The sequence below is a fragment of the Xiphophorus couchianus genome, chromosome 3, assembly GCF_001444195.1.
Source record: "Xiphophorus couchianus chromosome 3, X_couchianus-1.0, whole genome shotgun sequence".
Taxonomy (NCBI): Eukaryota; Metazoa; Chordata; class Actinopteri; order Cyprinodontiformes; family Poeciliidae; genus Xiphophorus; species Xiphophorus couchianus.
Window position 1 is genome coordinate 4,987,437 of NC_040230.1, and position 18,596 is coordinate 5,006,032.

An 18,596-nucleotide genomic window follows, 5' to 3' on the forward strand; every position below is an offset into this window, starting at 1 on the left:
TTTATCCTCCTGTGTAAATACTAAAACCTTTAAGACTGCATAAAAAGGGTTCCACAGGTTTGACCTCCCAATTTTAAACAAATTAACTCCTAAGATAAACTTAAAACTAACTCTGAAGGTTGTAGAACCATGTTTTAGATGATTTTTTTAATATAAGAAAATGAAGCCCTAAACCTTTTTACAGTAAAATTCCAGCTCACATGCTTACTCAGGCTGACTAATGGTGTCCCTGCAGGCGTTAAGACTCATGGTGTGATGGCAAGAAAACAACCAAGAGGTTCAGAGTCTTGTTGAAAGACTTTACTTTTGCATTGTTTCTTTTGCTATGAGGGCTGCATATGGAGGATTGTTTGCTATTATTCAAAAAAGAATCTGATTACATAAAAGTTCACTTGAATACCACCAAAAGGGATCTATGACCACAGTAGTTATGTTGCTATTTATGTGAATAAAATTGTTTTGAGTTTAAGACTAATTCTCACCTCAGGACTGCAAAGCTGCAAAAAAGGAATAACATTCAGATTTCTGATTTCTTTTTTTCTTTTTTCTTTTTTTGCAACTCCTAAACGGTTTTGATCAAACAAATGTAATAATTAGACAGAAATAAGCTGAGTAAATACAAAAAGCAGATTTGAAATGATTTAATTTGTGAATATCTTTACATCAACCCAGCCATATCCTCCATATGGAATCTGCTTTTTTTTTTACAATTGGCCTGCTTGGTTTGGATAGCATTTTTGGTTTTATCATAAATAAAATCATCAATTAGGAACTTTATTTAGGACTCTCATATTATAATATGTTTGATCTGAAACATAAAAGTGTAACAAGAAATCAAAAGAGAAGAAATGTTTGAGGGGACACGTGCTTTTTTTCATAGCACAGTAGATGATTTAAAAGTCTGTTTTAAAAGCATTTTACCAGAAGCAGCCTAACTGAGGAAACAGATGAGAAATACATTACAGCACAGACTATGTTTGACACATTTGATCTCTGTCACTTTCTGTTTATTGCTGAATTCTTTGCCGGTGTGAAAGCAGGTTTTTTGCTTGCTAAAGTGTCAGTGAAGAGCACTCCACTGTTGCTGCAGCTGAGATGTTCCCGGATAAGCCTGTGTCTTTGTGTGAGTAAAACGATGTGTTCCAGTGAAAGGATTGACCTTTCAGCTGAAACAGTCCTCCTAATGAGGTGATATTGATCCGTTTATGCAATTATACTCCCTGGAGTCTATTAGATAATCATCTCTCTGTTTGTGTGAGTTCCTGGCTGTGTCCTGGTGAAATGACTTATGTTGGTTAAAATAAAGACAGAAACCACCCTGGATGATGGATGATCATTATCTATGGTGTATTTATTGGGTTCCAACAGACCACATGTCGATCTCCCATGGCATCTGGGAAATTAGAATTTTTTCAACCTGTTTCCATATTTCTAGTCAGAAAACTGGTGGGGAAGTCACTCCACTGGAGCAACTGATTTAAACATACCAAAAAGCCTTTTTTCTTTCTTTAAAACCATTAGCATATCAACATCTTATATGTTTGACATATGTGCCACTACTCTGAATGTTGCAAACTATTTTATTCTAGGCCATGCAACCATAGTCTCTTTGCATTTATGTAGATTCAGTGTTCTTGTTTTGCTGAATGTTTGGAGTGGTAGAAACAGCAGGGGAGTTTGACCTATTTTCTCAATATTTCAGCTAACAATTATTTGAAAGAGCTCTTAAAATATGTATTGCTTATTGAACTCTCAGCACAAATGCTTGATGTAATTATTTAGTATGAAAAAAGAAAGCACTGCTCTGGATGTTGCCTCTCCAAAAGGTTTGTTCCTTGTTTTACATGATGACATTTTGGAATTAGTCACAAAGATGAATGTGAGAACTGTGAAAGACCAAAGAAATCCAAGAGCAACATCACAGGTAAAGTAAAGCAGACTAACATTTCCCTTACCTATGTTGGAACAGCAGTTTAAAATCTGAGAGGAAACGTATGGATAAGCTCATCAGGAAGGCCAGCTTTGTCATAGGATGCCCGCTCGATCTAGTACAGGTGGTGGGAAACATTAGCAACTTTAGCAGAAATATCGCTGATAGATTTTTGTATCCTAGATGAACAAACAGAAGATATGACAGGTCCTTCTTTCCAGCATTTGTTGCAACTCTAATGGGTCCCAACAAACCCAATAAGACACTTAAATTCCTGTTATTCTTCTCACATATTTACATGTTATTACAAGTTAAGAACTATTGATTTAATCTATTGTATACTAAGCCTTTGAGTCATTGGTTTGACTGTAAATAGAGAGAAGCTTAGGCTAGCACTTATTTTCTTGTTGCTTGTTCTCTGACTCTTGAAGATCAACACTTTTGTTTTCTTATGGTTGATTTAGTTAAAAACAGAATTTAATGCAGTATTGTATTACCACACTAATGATCTACCACAGTAAACTACTGAATTAAAATAAAATCTGCAGTGATACATTATTGCATTAAAAAAATACATTTTCATGTTTTTTCCTAACATCCTTAATGGGACACTAATCTCTGCTCAGAACAATACATAGAATAAAACATAGTTAAAAAATTTTCTAGCTGTGAGAAATGCAAAAACAGAAGTGTATGCAGATAGAAATGAGACAAAAAGTATTGTGATGACTGTTAAAACTAAAATATGTGCAGCTGTTATATTATTAGAGTTAAATAACAAATGTACTCAAATGGAGCACAATCTGACAAGAAGAAAACTGCTTCTCATCTGGCAGTTTTCAATTAATTGTTATGTAGAAAAATATATTGTTTGTTTGATATTGCTCTTATGAAGAATTTTCAAATCTTAATTGTGATGTCTTGTGTTCTCAGGAGCATCTAACATTGTGGTCTAAAAGCAGAAATCCAGCCTCTCTGTAGCCTGGAGCAGCATCCATATCACTCATTTCCTCTCAAAATTGTACATGTTTAAAGCGGTGAGTTTGTTTCTGTGTTCTCTTGTTGTCAACTCACCCTGTAGACCTCCAGGGAAATATGTTGATCTCTAATCCAGTTACCGGATGTGACTGCCTCTGCACTTCAGCAGCAAAAGAAAAGAACACAAAAAAACAGAAAAACTATATGAAAAAACAGCCGTGTGATTGATGGGGAAAAAACTATTTTCATTAACAGTGCATGCACGGTCGCTTTCCTTCTCAAATCTGTCTGACCGGTGATTCGTTGGATTTCTAAATGGGTTTTTGTTTTGTCAGCTATTCCATCGTGACCCTTCACACCTTCCCTGCAACCCTCTGGCATCCCTCCCCCCGAAAATATTATTTTGCACCAATAATGACTTTGAATTCCCCATGTCTGCGTTTTGACAGCAGCTCCCTGACAGCTGGCATCACAATTCATTATGTCTCTGCCGGAAGAGGCTTCAAAAGGCCACAGAGAGGCTCTCACCATGTCAGTGTCTGTGATTATTTCACCGGCATTGACAGGTTACCAGTGTGTTCTTTTTTTATATATATTTTTTCTTCTGCAGAAAAGCAGACAGATGTTTGCAGAACATGAATTCTGGTTTCAGGACACGCGTAGGCTTCCTTGTTCCCTACTTGAAGTCACGCTCCTGCTCTGCATCAGCATTGCATGAGTTTTTCCAAGATCCCTCCCTTACGTTTTCTCATTCATCACTGTCACCAGCTTCTAAAGAAGGAAAAATATATTGCAATGTCTTGTGCAATGAAGTAAACAGCGATGCAAAAATCGCACCAAGCCAGTAAAGAAGTTCTGGTGAGTCATTTTAAATAGCACCAGTTCAATTAAAGATTTCTCCCTATGATATGAAGTTTGATTTTAACTTGTGCATTATTAAAAGTGTAATATGAAAGACAAACAAATATGAAAAAATAACAATAAGTCTAGAGTGTACACTGTTGGATTGTGGGAGGAAGCTGATGAGAGAACTTGTGCATTTTTGGGCAGAACAGGTAAACCCCGTGTAGAAAGTGAACCCACAACCTTCTTGTGGCAGGGCAACAGTGATAAAGCAAAGCTAGGCTAAAAGCAACGCAAGAGTAACAGTTAACATGTTTGTGGTAGGAGTCTAAGCCATTGTTTCTAACAACCTCTAGATACTGAGTTTATGAGTCTTGTGAAAACATTAAGACTCTATAAAGGCCTGTGTGTTTTCTAACATCATTGGACATAGGAATATTTATTTCCTATTGTAGCAATACTGGAGAGTTCGAGGTATTAAATGTAACCGTTTAAACTGAAATACCTTGTTATATGTTCTTTAAAATTAAGAATAAATTAGGACATACCCACATTTATTGAACCGTAAAATGGCTAATATCACACACAAGGATTGCATGATTTTAAACATACTCTCTCTCTCTATATATATATATCTATATATATATAGATATATATATATATATATATATATATATATACATATAGACATCTATATCCATATATATATCTATAGATATACATATGGATATAGATGTCTATAGATATACATATGGATATAGATGTCTATAGATATATAGACATCTATATATCTATCTATAGAGATCTATATCCATATATATATGGATATAGATGTCGATATCGATATCTATAGATATCTACTGTATATATCTATACATATATACTGTATATATATCTTTATATACTTGGTAAGTCATTACTTTTTTAAGGAGCTTTGATCCTTCAAATCTCAAACATTTGTAATTATGATCCTTTTACTCTTCAAGAAAGAGTTCAAAAAAGCCATTATTGAAAGAAAGCCAAAAAGATTCTTTTAACAGTTGCCACAAGCCAAGTTGGGTCACAGCAAAGATGTGTACAACAGTACTCCAGTCAGATGAGACTAAAATCATGCTGTTAGCATCATGCTGTGGGGGTCGCTTTTTTCGTCAGGCTCATGTTCTGAGATGGCGTGAAGATGGGTGGCTCTGAACACAAAGCAGTTTTGGAAGAACACATGTTACAGGACACAAAACACTTGAACCTGGTTTGGTTGCTGTCCAGTAAGACAGTAGCCTTGAACACAGAGCCAAAGCTACAGAGCAATTTGTTTGTTCAAAGCATTTCCATTCATTAGAATGGTCCAAAGTCCAGAAAATCTAAATAAAATTCTGTTGCAAGACTTGAAAGATGATGTTCACGAAAACTCTCCATCCAATCTGGCTGAGTTTGAAGTATTTTGTAAAGACAAAATAGGAATAATCTCATTCTATGCAATATTGGTAGAAGCCTGGGGGTTTAGTTGCAGGTATTTCTGCTAATACTGTCACAGGCAATGCATGTGCACTTTTGGATTAATTCCTGAAAAAAAAGTTAAACAACCTTTTTCCTTCTTAGAAATTAATGTCATACAATGTATGTTCCACAAATGAAATTAATTGCATTTGTGGTTAGTATGCAATAGCTCAATGCATAGATGGTGAATATGATAGCATGTATCAGTGCAGCTGCTCAGGTTAGTTAGGTGAAGAGTTATTCATTCTTTTCATCATAACAGATGGAACCAAACTAAAAGGTCATTTTTTGTTGCGCAGCAGCACTGACAGCCCAGATGAGTCTACTGTCTTGATGTCAAAGGCACTAAAGAATTAAAAATTTATTAAGAATTTGTAAAAGTCCTAATGAAAAATAGACTGAAGGTTTGGATTTTTGTTCATTAAGTACAAATACTTCTACTTGCGGTGAAGAAATTCTGTTAAAAGAAAAAAACATCCACTGCTTATGGATGTTTAAAATTCTAGCCCTGAACTTTGCTTCTGCTCAGTGTCCTCTGTTTGTTTGTTTTTACCGATATACTGATATCGTTCCAATTAGGCTATTTTCCAGAGTTTAAAGTGAAAAGCGTCAATTCAGTGGATTCACGTCTTTCAATTAGAGAAGCAGCTGCTGTCAAAGTTGAGTAAAATCCGTGCTTTCAGGTTCATCCAATAATAGCGCTTTTAATTAGGCTGCATTTGCACCAAGAACTTTTTTCTTTACCTTACTGATATATATAATTTATATGAAAATTTGTTATTTTAAACCTTTCATCACAGTATACAACAGTTATTTTTATTACTGTTATGCAGCTTTGTTCGCTATGGAGATTTCTAAGTTATCTCCTGGGGAATTCTTTCAAGATGTTTTGTAAATGTTTTCTGATTAGCAAATGCTAACTGAATAACTGAATATATGAGAGCTTGACATATAAACCTTAAATTTGAACCATTTAACTCAATTCAAGAGAATTTTCAATTGCATTTCCCTGATGATGTTTTAACAATCTATTTGTTTTGATGAGCTCCAATTGTTAAGATTCAGTCCTTTTGTTTTATTCTATACCTCAGTTGCAATGAGCCTCTTCAGTGAAGCAACTTAAAGTGATTCTTTAGTATTTATTTTTTTTAAATAAAAAAACTGTAGTGTATGGCAAGGTCATCATTCCAAGATTAGGGTCACCACACTGAATATATTCTCCGGACCCAGAAGGGAATAGAGTGAGCCGAGTTTAACCACCAAGTCGCCACATTTATACAACTCTTTAAATGTTTCCAGATTCCCCTTTTAGGTGTAATTCTCATTCTGCAATGCTGAAGCAGTGAACTCTGTAACATTGAACCTGGTCAACTTCAGACAAGATTTAGGAAACTGATGTGAATACAAAAGTTGCTCTCTAACTAAGTTGTAAAAAAGTTTGGTTTTTTTCCCCCTTTTTCTTTTGACAGACTCAAGGCAAACATGTATGAGCGTTTCTCCCAGTTGTGTGCTGAACTCCAATAATTCAGGCATTTTTTTAACAGCAAGTTTCATGAAGTCATTTTTCTTGTTTTGTCCAGAAGTGGTTTTTAGAAGGTTCTATCTAGGCTGATTTCTGATGCTGGTCTCTTTTTATATGTCTGGGGAAAAAGCAACAAGATGTGGACAGCTCTAATCATCGTCTGAAGCTGTAAAAAGTCTCTTTAAAGCCTGAATGTGTCCACAGACGGTACAGAACACGTACCTCAAAGATAAACAGTTTCAGCTCTTTTGATAGCCTCAGTAAGTGGACACAAAATGCCAATGGTTACACTCTGAAACACTCTAAAGATGCATTAATGTTAAAATGGAAATAAAAGCAAACAAAACTGCTTACACTGTTGACATTCGAAGCATAGAGGAAGCTTAGTTAAGACAAAAGTCAGCAGCTCCCCCCCTCTCCTGCTAAAACTCCAAGCTCTCACTCCACTGTGTCCCATTTGAACTCTAAGCCTGTGTTGGCAGCCCGCCCGGGGCTTTGGGAAGGACTTGTGGGCTGCAAACCGCGGCACATTTGGAGGCTTTTAAATGTCCCATAAACACTGAAGAAGAAACACATGGAGCTCCAGAACACATACTGTTAAGATGTCTATCCACTACTTCCCCTTACTCAGCCAAACGCTTACTCTTTTTCCCCGAAAAAGGCTTCAGTGAAAATGATTGCATTTTTCAATCTGATGTACCTCTGCTGGTTTTTCTTATAAGCACTTCCATGAAAAAAAGCCTTTTATGCTCAGGCGAATGAGAGGAGAAATTATAGCTTTCATACGGACTCTTGGCTGCCAGGAACATCACACGGCTTAGTGCATCACAAAGAATCCTTCCTAACTGATCAAATAGGACACACCAAGCGGATAACAAAAAACCTTTTGGATACTGTGGGGCAGGAGTCTCAGAAAGAGCTTATTTTTCCATGTTAGTTCACACATTGTCATTTGTCTCACTGAAAACGTGGCTCAGCTCTGACTTGGAAGGGCTTACATCTCAGTTCAGAGCTCTGTGCCATGTACTGTATCTTACCTCAGCCTAGCAGTTGGTGATTGCAATTTCACAAACATTGGGTTTACAGTCTCCTTTTCTGAACATTTAGAGGTTCTCGAGGCTGGCTCGGACAGGGGGAAAAAAGAATTCAATGCTCTTGTGCTGCCTAGAAATTGAGGCCTGATTTTATTGGGTTCGTTTGTTTTTTTTTCATGCTCAGTTTTGTGAATTTTGACGATATTTTAGTTATGGTTCTTGCTGGTCTCACCTCAGAGACAATCACCATCTTTACTTACTGATATCTAAATGAAGCTGCTGTTCTTTTGGTCACATCCAAAGGTTCTGTATTAGACATAAATTCAACTTGGTCTACTTATTTCCCATGATTAGAATTTCAGACAATCGCAAAAGAATGGTAATTAATGTAGTCAAGATCAAAATGTGGCATTAATAATTAGATCTAATTTCTAATTATTAGATAAGGCTAAGGAAACATATAGACAGAAATCTAACAATTGACAACAAAGGAATTGTCAATTTTATTCTGCAACTTCTACTATTAGTACAGGCCAAAAGGGGAAGTTTTTTCATTAGGGGTTTGAGTATTAACAACATTAAGGTAATTAAGAATATTTCTAAAGGTTTTAGTCCATCAGGAGTTTAAAGAAAGGGGTCCAATGGACTTCTAAGTTCTACTAATACTTAACATGCATGAAGCAGGATAATTCTCCACACTGCGAAGTGCATTCACTTTGAGGCCACATTGTAGTCAAGGTGAAAATTCATTGGATGTTGATCAGGTGCCCCAAAGCTCTGACACAGGAGGATGCTGTTCATTCTGCTCTTGTCTGACCAGAAACTAGCTGGTCTCCTCCTAAAGCTCCATTCTGCTCTTTGCATCTAAACATCTCATCACAATTTCATTTCTGCTGCTGTTTCTATTCCTTTCTGCTCATCCATTATTGTAGCTAATGGCACTACAGCTTTGCACAAAAAACAACCTCTATCTTTGTGTTGCTCAGATAACTCATATTCAGTTGCAGTTATGCTTTCTGAACAAAAGCCTCAATGCAAGTTTAAGCTTGGGTCGCAAATATAAAAAAGATTAGTCCCTTCATGTGCAAAGCTGGTGGAAACATACTTCAAAGATTGGCAACAATAAGTGTTTCTGAAATATTCAGTCAGGGGTTCTCAGGTTTTTATTTTGTAAAATATTTTGAAAATAATATCTCCTTTCTTTCACCTCACTATGACGTTCTTCTTTGTTTTGAACTATCCTATAAAAACCTCAATAAATTACACAATTTTATGGATGTAAACTGTGTAAGATCCAAGGGGTTTAAATACTCTTCCAAAATGCTGCATTTAACTGTTCCATTTTAACCTGCAGAACCCAAAGTGAAGTGATACTTTCTGTGTATCAGCTTCTATTTGCCAAAACAAGTGCTGCAGCCAGTTGGGAGGTGTCTGGAATGCCTGACATGCCTGGCGTCCATGGCCTGGTGCAGAGCCCACCCCCAACGCTACAGTAGTGTGTCTGTATCAGTGCAACCAGTTCAATCCAGTACAGTCTGGCTAGACAAGTCAGGACCCAGCAGTTCTAACATTTTCACCCGGAGACACCGACCCACCTGTGCTTGTCCGTTTCACCCAGGATCTGATTTCACATGAAGGCTCATCTTGTACTCACTTTTTCTGCCTGGCATAACTTGCTCTCGCTGCTCCTGTCAGCAAGATATTCCATATTTTACTCCACCTTACCTCTCCGCCAGCACTCCCCTGCAGGTCTGGACTCATTCGTTGTTCCAGCAAAGCCAACTGGAAATTCTGTACACCGTCTTCCGGAACACAGCTCCTCTATCCAGAACATGTTTTCCATATTCAGGTTGGAGAAAACAGAGCAAACTTAACCTCTTAGCTGGCATGACGACACCAATGTCCTCATGGCTTAAAGTCAGAATTTTGAGAAAAAAAACCTGAATTCTTCTTTTTTCCAGGGCTCTAATCATCTCCCGTAAAGAAAAAGTATTTCTCCTCTTACAAAAGTCTTTTGCTTTTTTTCATTGGTATAAACCATCAAACTGATTTTAACATTTAGAGAATCTAAGTAATGTTTTTTTTGTTTTAAAGGTATTACTCATTGAGGGAGAAAGGCTATCCAAATCATCCTGGGTATGTGTGAAAACATTATTTCTCCCCTGGTCAAATCATGAATTAACTGACATCAACCAGACCTGGTCAGTGTGACACCTGTAGACTACTTAAGTTGAACCTGCCTGACTGCATGAACTGGGCTAAAAGATCCCAAAATGCAACACAGAATGTCCCTTATTTGAAGAAAGTCAAGAACACATGAGAAGCAGCTGCTGATTTTATCAGCCTGGAAAGAGTCACACAGTCATTTGGGACTCTAGCAAACCAATTAAACATTGTCCACACATGGAGAAAACATTAAACAGTAGTGAGCCTTCCAAGGAATGGTGGCCAACATTACTTCAATAGCACAACAATAGCTCATCCAGAAAGTCATAAAAGAGCCCGGAACAACAATTATATCCGCTTAGACCTCAACTGAGTTTAGATCATTGTTAAACAACAAATTCTATCAACTGAAGAGTTCCAAATTGAAACCATTATTGACTAAAATAAGTCTAAGATCCATTTCAAATTAGTCAAATAACGTCTTGAAAATCCTTAAAATGTTTTTGAAAATATTCTGTGGACTGAGACAAAAGTGCTACATTTTGAAAAGTGTGTCCACTTGCATCTGGTGTAAAATGAAAATAGCTTTTCAGAAAAAGAGCTTGCTTTCTACCAGAAAATCCTGAAAGAGAATCTCCGGCTTTCCGTTTGTGACCATAAACTGAAACACACTTTGGTTATACAGCAGCACAATGAACCAAAGCACACAAGCAAATCCAGGTCTGATTAATTCAAAGAGAAAGCAAAAAATAAATAAATAAATTTTAAGTGGCCTAATTAAGGTCTTGAATTAAATCAGATTGAGATGCTGTGGCATGACCATAAACATACTATTCATTCATAAAACCTCTCCTATGTGGCCGAATTACTATAATTTTGCAAAGAGTGAGCCAAAATCCCTCCACTGCTATGTACAAGACTTGTTGCCATTTATTGCAGATGCTTGATAACAGTTGTTTCTTCCAAAAGTGGAAGAAACAGTTTTTAAGTTTAGAGGTGAGCTATTTTTCACACCGGACTGGGTTGGTTTGAACAGCATTTTTACTTTAAAATACATGTAATCATCAGTTGAAATCTGCACTAAGTAAGTGAGGTTATGTTTGTCTGCTATACTTTTTGCTGAACTGAATACAGAAGACGTCTGTAAGGCAGCAAATGCATTTCCACAGCGTTGTATTTCAAAGCTACTTCTTAGAGTGCAAACAAGTCCTTACTGTGGTGTGTGCCTTTTCAGTGTACCATGATATTTAGCTTTCAAAGTTTGCTGTAAAGGTGCAGGGAAGCCCTTAAAAGTGTATTCTCGCATCGCCTCCCCTGGCAAACTGAAAGCTCTTCTGTTTCCTTCTCTGTGGGTACAGCAGCCAGAATCAATAACCAGACACTGATACTGGCGCATTAGATTTCCTCAGCTGGAAATCTCAGCCTGTTTATGCCGAGTTATAAACAGATTTTACTCATGTGGCTGTAGTTTGGATTTGGAAAAATGCTGCGAATATTTAGAGAGAAAAACATTATGGTAGGCAGAAATTTTCAGTGATTCTTGGTACCATAAACCACCAGGGTTAAGATACCAATATTCAAATTCATACAAAAAAATACAGAAAAGACTCACTTACCTTGATAAAAACACAACATCTAATCTCTCAACTGTCAGCTGTCAGCTACAGCGTTGAATAGCATAGTTTACTAGTTGTGGAGATATGTGTTGCAGTAAACCTGTTCAAAACAGCACAGCCAATGTGAGCCTTATTTACCCTATACCTGTATGCAATTGTTTGAATGTATGCATTTTCCAACACATTAAACTAATATTTCTGATGTGTAAAGAGTGGTTTCATTGTTTTCTGTACGTTTAATGAGAAGTTGATTCTTTTGAAGAGAAGTTTTGTTTAAAAGTCATGTAGAGTTGTTTTCAAAGAAATCGCTGTTCAACATCACAGTCCAGATCAGTTGTTATTTTTTGTCAATGTTTTTCCTACATCACAATAGCATTAATAATGTAATAGAAAACAATCAAAGTCGTGGCACACATACTACTAATTATGTGTAATTGATTCATTAATTGAAAAGGCATCAATTGAAAATGATTCCTTTTTTGTCCAATGTTATTCCTTCATCAAAAACATACCTGTGGTGTTGTTTTGATTCTTTCATGCATGTTTGGGAAATCTTTGAATCTCCCATGGCAAACATTCAGCTATGCAAAACATCTGGGTGGGTTGAGCTGTGCCCTCGAAGACAAAGCTCCTCCTCTGAGGTGGAGTTTCCAAGCTTCTGAGCTTCTGCCTCACAGAGTTGCCCTCCCACATGACTCCCCTACTCAGCTCCTGCAAACTAGCCAGCAGCAATTAGCAAACATCTGGTTGAACTTTGCATCAGCTGAGCTCATTATACAAGCTAATTCTCAGTGCAAAACTAGTAAAAACATTGTTAATGGGTTAAAAAAGGATTGATGTTGTAATGAGTTCTTGAAGTTTCAGAAAGAGCAGGAAATTTTAAAGCGATAGAGGCCCAATAGATAGAGGTGTTAAATCACAAAGTTAAATTTAATTTAAGTCATCGTTGATCCATCTAGCATTTTTGTAACAACTGAAGGAAACATAGTTACAAGATTGTACTATTAAATCATAATACAGCCCATTTAAAAAGAGTACAAAATATACATATTTGTGCATAAAAAACAACAGACTCCACAAAGTAAAAAAAATGAACATAACAGGAATGTTATTTGAAATTTTAAAAAAGTATAAAGAAAAGAGGAAAACATGCAGCAAAGGTTTTGTGGTCAGGAGTCAAACCCAGGACAGCTGCGTTGAGGACCACCGTTTCTACGTGTGGGGTGCCCGCTCCACCACTATAACTGCTACAACAAGCTTAATAAATGGGAATAATCTAGAACTAGGTTACTAGAACTACCAAACCATTCAATCTAACAATGTGTCTGACAAATAGACATGTAGCTACCCTGTTTTCACAAAAGTAGGTGTTTTACTTTATATGACCTAATTTAAAAATCCTGGCCAATTTAGTTGAATTGAATTTTTGGAACAACAGGAGAAAAGAAACCAGTCAGCATCATATTTTGGTGGTTAATGACTTCCCTCCAGTATCTGCTGAGGTTGCAGAGATGATTCGCTAAAATTTGCTGTAACAGTTGGTGCTTTTATTACCCTGAACTGCACTCCCGTGGCAAGATAATTTATCCATTGGTGGTCATATTGTTTTAGCTCAACATCGTAGTTTCCAAATAACATAAACACTGAACATTTCACATATTTAAACACACAATCAATACTTCAAAAATTGTAGCCATAGGCGTATAAATAATAAGATTGATTTGTTTTCCTTTCTGATCCTTTTTCCCCACAACATTATAAAGACAACCCTGACCTTAAAGCTGCTATAATATAGTTCTTTAGCATCAGTAAGTAACTCCCTGGGGCCAAGCTGGCAGACACTCAGACTTGATGTAACATTTTAAGTCATTGTGCTTTGTTTTACTTTATATTTACTCATCATTCACCATGCTGGAATTCTGGCACCTACAAAGCTCTTTGATTTTCAACAGCTATGTGTTTGTGTTGAAAATTGAGCTTCAACAAAATAGTTGTCTTTGTTAAGAAGAACCTTGTGGGCAAGCCTGAGTAATTAATCAAACTCTATTTGTTGAAAATGTTTGCTTTGAAGTGATTTTGTGTGTTCACCGAAGATAAATTATCAATAAATGCAGAACCCCACTAAGTACAGCCAAAATTTTGTTTAATCCCAGGTTCTCTCCAAATGAAACAACTTTCCACTGTGTGCCAATTCTAAATCAAGAAAATGTGGAAAAAAAGTTCAATTTAGGTTATGTTTACAAAACATCAATTATCCACAATTAGTGACTCTCTTGGAAAGTCATAATGCAGCCAATGTGGAATGAGAAACCACATTAACTGGTATGTCTTTTGGTACAAATGAGACTTCCTCTATAAGATTTTACAAGGTTGGAACAAACAGAGGGAGAGAAAATTATCTTTGCTTTGAAGATCCTTTTTGTTCAATCTCTCTAGATTTTAAAGGGGCGTGTTTCATGCTCTTTCTTTTCAACTTACTTAATGCATAGGTTTGTGTATTGAGATGGTTAAAGAACAAGGCTGATCTACGTCTGGTGAATGTGTTGATTTGGCCATTTGTTTTATACTTTATTCTCAATAGTGGCCATGAGGAGCTTTTCTATTTATAAATAATTTGTTTCATGCTAAGACTCATCTGTTTTGGTGTTTTTCGGAGCAAAAAGCCCTATCCCACTCCATCCATTCAAGATATTGCTGTTGTTATCTTAGCTTTTGAAGGAAAACTTGATATCCCTCTCATGAACAACATTTTCTGGCTCATTCTGAGAAATTACAAGGTGTTCCCAGGCCAGAAAAATAATCTAGTCATTCCAGTGGGTTCTTGGTCTGCTTCAGGGGTATGTATCTGTGGGTCTGCACAGACACCTTCAAACAGAACCATCCTGATCCCATTAGAATACTTCAGTCAATAAACTCTTCAACTAGGCTGGAAACATTCAACTAATCTACTAAGTAAAGGAAAAGAACAATGAGAAATCTAATAAACTCACAAATATAAAGAACAATAATAGTAAAAAATGTACAGGTTAATAAATTAGCGATAAAGCTGAGGGGGGAAAAAGCTGCTGGAAGGTTTGCTAACAACCATTCCACAATGTATAGATGAAGGGAAAATGAAGCATTCATAGGCAATTGAGTTTTAATATGTCATAGTCAGCCATCACAGTAATCATTTAAGGGGGTTAGGGACTGTTAAGATGGTAGCCTGGGAAAAAGCAGCTCCTTGTTCTACATTTGATTCCATACCCTCATAAAGAGGACATGGTGGTGTGAGATTGCATCTGTGTTATGAGCAAAACTTCAACGTTGGCAGCTAGGATAAACAACAACCCTCTCACCCATCTTTAAAGAAGAGCCATCTTTTTGTGTAGGATCAATACTCAGATTTGTTCTGCAGAAGCTCAAACTCCCAGATTCAGGTAGCTAGTTTTCCTTTTGGTTCTTATGGTTACCAGAGACAGCAACTAACTTGGGGTCCAAGGTTCTCCTTAAAAGATATAGCTTTTTACTCTGACAGCAAGAGCAAAACAAGCATGGTTGCCAGGTAAGAGAAAGAAAGCTTCTTTGTGCAGGCCATTATTCTTCTAGAACAGGGTTCTGTAACCTTTACAATCTTAGGAACCATGTGAAGTACTGCTTACTTATAAAATGTTAGAAGGTAGAGTTTTAAAACAACAAACCTGTGATTTATTTTTTCCATTTATTAGAATGGAAAAATGTTTTGATAGGGATTCTTTTCTTTCTTTTGCTGGGACCATTTTCGAGTGTTATTCTCATGACAGTGTAAAAATACGCCATTGCTGAATAAAAAGTACTTCACAACTCCACATTTTCTATACATTTTTACATCAAAGGAGATTCAACCACGCAAGCTAACAACAGTCTGTTTGAACTGCTTCAGATCTACTATTTTCACTGACAACAAAGAGTCACATTGAAGGGTGCATCAAATAGCTGGGGTGATAAAATAGTTGTACTCTAAAGACTATATAACAGCTTTGCTTAAAGTGAGAATATTTTTGTAATAAAATGACCCAAAATCAAGGCTTTGTGGGTATGAGGAGTGTGTTAGTGTGTTATATCCATTCATCCCTCATGCCTTGAAAGCTAAACATAACAAAATTGAGTGAAATGCAAGCACTGAGCCAAGGTCAAATTCCTACATTAATGCCAAAGAGCACATTTTCTTAACACCTGAAGAGATTCAGTGAAAAACAGCAAGTTTGGATAATGTTTAGGAGTCCATCATTCTTATGTAAGCCAGCAGACCTGCTAATGGGATTTTGTTTGACTTGCTTTACCTTAATGTAAATCCTACTTTAAAACAGTCCTAGGCCAGTTAAGAAGTTTTGTAAAAAGAAGTTATTTTTTGTAATGATTATTATGATATTGAATGTGTGCAAAATGATTTATTTTCCTCATATTTTTTTCAACCTAAATAAGTTGATTGCATCATTTATTTCTGTAAATATGCTCATTAGCAAACCGATCCAAAGCCATCCCAGGTTTTCAGGGTTGTGTGTTAAGCCCAACTACCATCACCACTCAAACTTAATGAGGAAATTGAACATTTTTTACCAAAACATGAGAAAGCAAAAGAAGCGAAAACCTCAAGCTTGAATTATGTAATCTCTCAACAGTAACCAGTTTTCTTTTAGGCATTTTGACAAAAAAAGAGAAAAAAATAATAGGTCTATTATTAGAAAGACCATATTAGAAAGACCTAATATGGTCTTTCTAAGAAAAAAATTATTTCCTGGTCTAAAATGGCCTGTAGAAACCAAACAGGTTGAATGTAGTAAGACACATTCAGAGGGCAAGATTTTGAGGAAAGGCAAGATTACAGATTAAAGTCATTTTTACTCTTAGGATTCAACACGTAAAAATTCAAACTTTCCATTATGAAATAATAAAGTTAAAGCACAAATCTATGTCTGAGATTTATTTGTTTGGATTAAATAGAGATTAGACAGTAGTCTCTATAAACTCACCAATCCACTCACAGTTCTGTCTTAAACCAAAGTATGGATATGTGAGGTCAGTCTCACCTGCTTCTCCTGAGTGTCGGCAGCAGAACTGATTACTCTGCAGGTCATAAGTTAATTGTTTATACGACTCAAACACTGGCGGGGAATATCTCATATGCTTCACTGGGAGAAGAATAAAATCCTTGACAAGGGATTAACTTCATAGGTTAAAGATAGAAAATATGGAAAATATTTCAGACTTTTGTTGTTTTTTCCTGCAGAGATTAAACCACAATAATGGGGGCAGAAAGCAGCATACTTTCCTTTTCCCCTCTGCTGGGTCAGAAATATGCCTAAAGATTACATGGAGTGCTTTGCAGAAGTATTTATACATCTTGACCTTTATTCCACATTTTTTCATGTAACAGTTACAAACTTTTGTTCATTTTCTGGGGACGTTATGTGAAATACTCAGACAAAGTAATGCAGAAGTGTGAAGTGGAAAAAAAAGAAATGAATTTTCAAACTAATATAGTCTATATACGGTACTTCAAATAAAAAGACATTTTCTGAAGTTAAATCAGACCAAACTTACTACTAACACATTTAAAATCATTTAAATTTTAAAATATTTCTATTTGATTAAAAAAAAAAACACTATAATGAGGGAACACGTTTGAAATGTATCTATGAATGTCTTCAAAATCAGAAGAATGCACACATTTCCTCATTATTTGGTGGCTTTAGCTTTTAACTGCATGACTTGGATCAAATGTTTTTGGTTTCCTTCCATGAGCTTCTCATAGTAGTTTTCAATAATTCTGGTCCATTCCTCCTAACAGAACTGGTGTAACTGGGTCAGGTTTGTAGTCCACACCAGAACATTAACTTTGTTATTCTTAAACCACTTTGTAACCGCTATGGCTTCATGCTTTGGGTCATCGTCCATTTGGAAGACCTATTTGTGCCCAAGCTTTGACTTTCTGTCTTGAGATGTTACTTTAATATTTCCACCTAGTGTACATTCCTCATAATGCTACTTATTTTATGAATTGCCCAGTTCCTCTTCCTGGCTCTATGAGACAAAATGTGAGAAGGCTTTAAGAGTAAGATTACTTTTGTAAGGCACTCCATGACTACAATATGTACTCAAGTGAAGTAAGGTAATTTCATTTATGTAGCACATTTTCAGCAACAAAGCAATTCAAAGTCATGCAAAAGAATTCATACACCTCAACCCTTTTCCACTTTGTAGTGGAAATCAACAAGATGATTAATCTTGAAAGCAAATGCATATATTGAACCCTTTGCATAGGCTCACCTGGATGCTTTATGTCTCCGTTTCATTAAATATCCATGATAACCCTGCGGCTCAGCTTTGCTAACTTCACCTTTCACAGCCGCCTTCTTGTTTGTGCTGACGGCAGCATCTTCGAGGCTAGTCCGCTGGTGGTTCACGCTGATACTCAATTAGCCCTGGAACAGCGGCCCCATTGAGCTAATGATTCACACACAAAAAAACACCACCCCACTCGCTCTCTCCCCTTTCTTTATTTTCATCTCTCTCCTCTCTTCACTGTAAGACATTTCTTCTCCTTACTTAAGCTAATTTTTTCTTCAAATTACATGTCTTAAAAAGCGCCATCCCAGGATCATTACTGTCAGCATGAGATTGAAGACATGATGGTTTCAAAGCATGTAGATTTCTCTGTGCAGGCAGCAACATTTTAGTCGTTGTCATTATAAATGAACTCAGGCTTGTGTGCAGTGTGTGTGAGAAGAAAATGGAAACCATGGGAGCAACCACAGGATTGATCTAAAAGACTCACCTCATTGATTTCTTTCTCTTTTTTTCCTTCCACCTATTTATTTTCTTGTTCTATGTATCAACAGATATGCTTACATTAGTAATGGCCCTTTTACACAGAGAGGAGGTGCTGTTGACAAACTGGTTATGAACACTGATAGCATGTATTCCATGCCGGCAGCTTTGTTTCTGCATCTATCTTTCTGCCTAATTCTCTGTATCAAAGCTCTTGCAGAAAA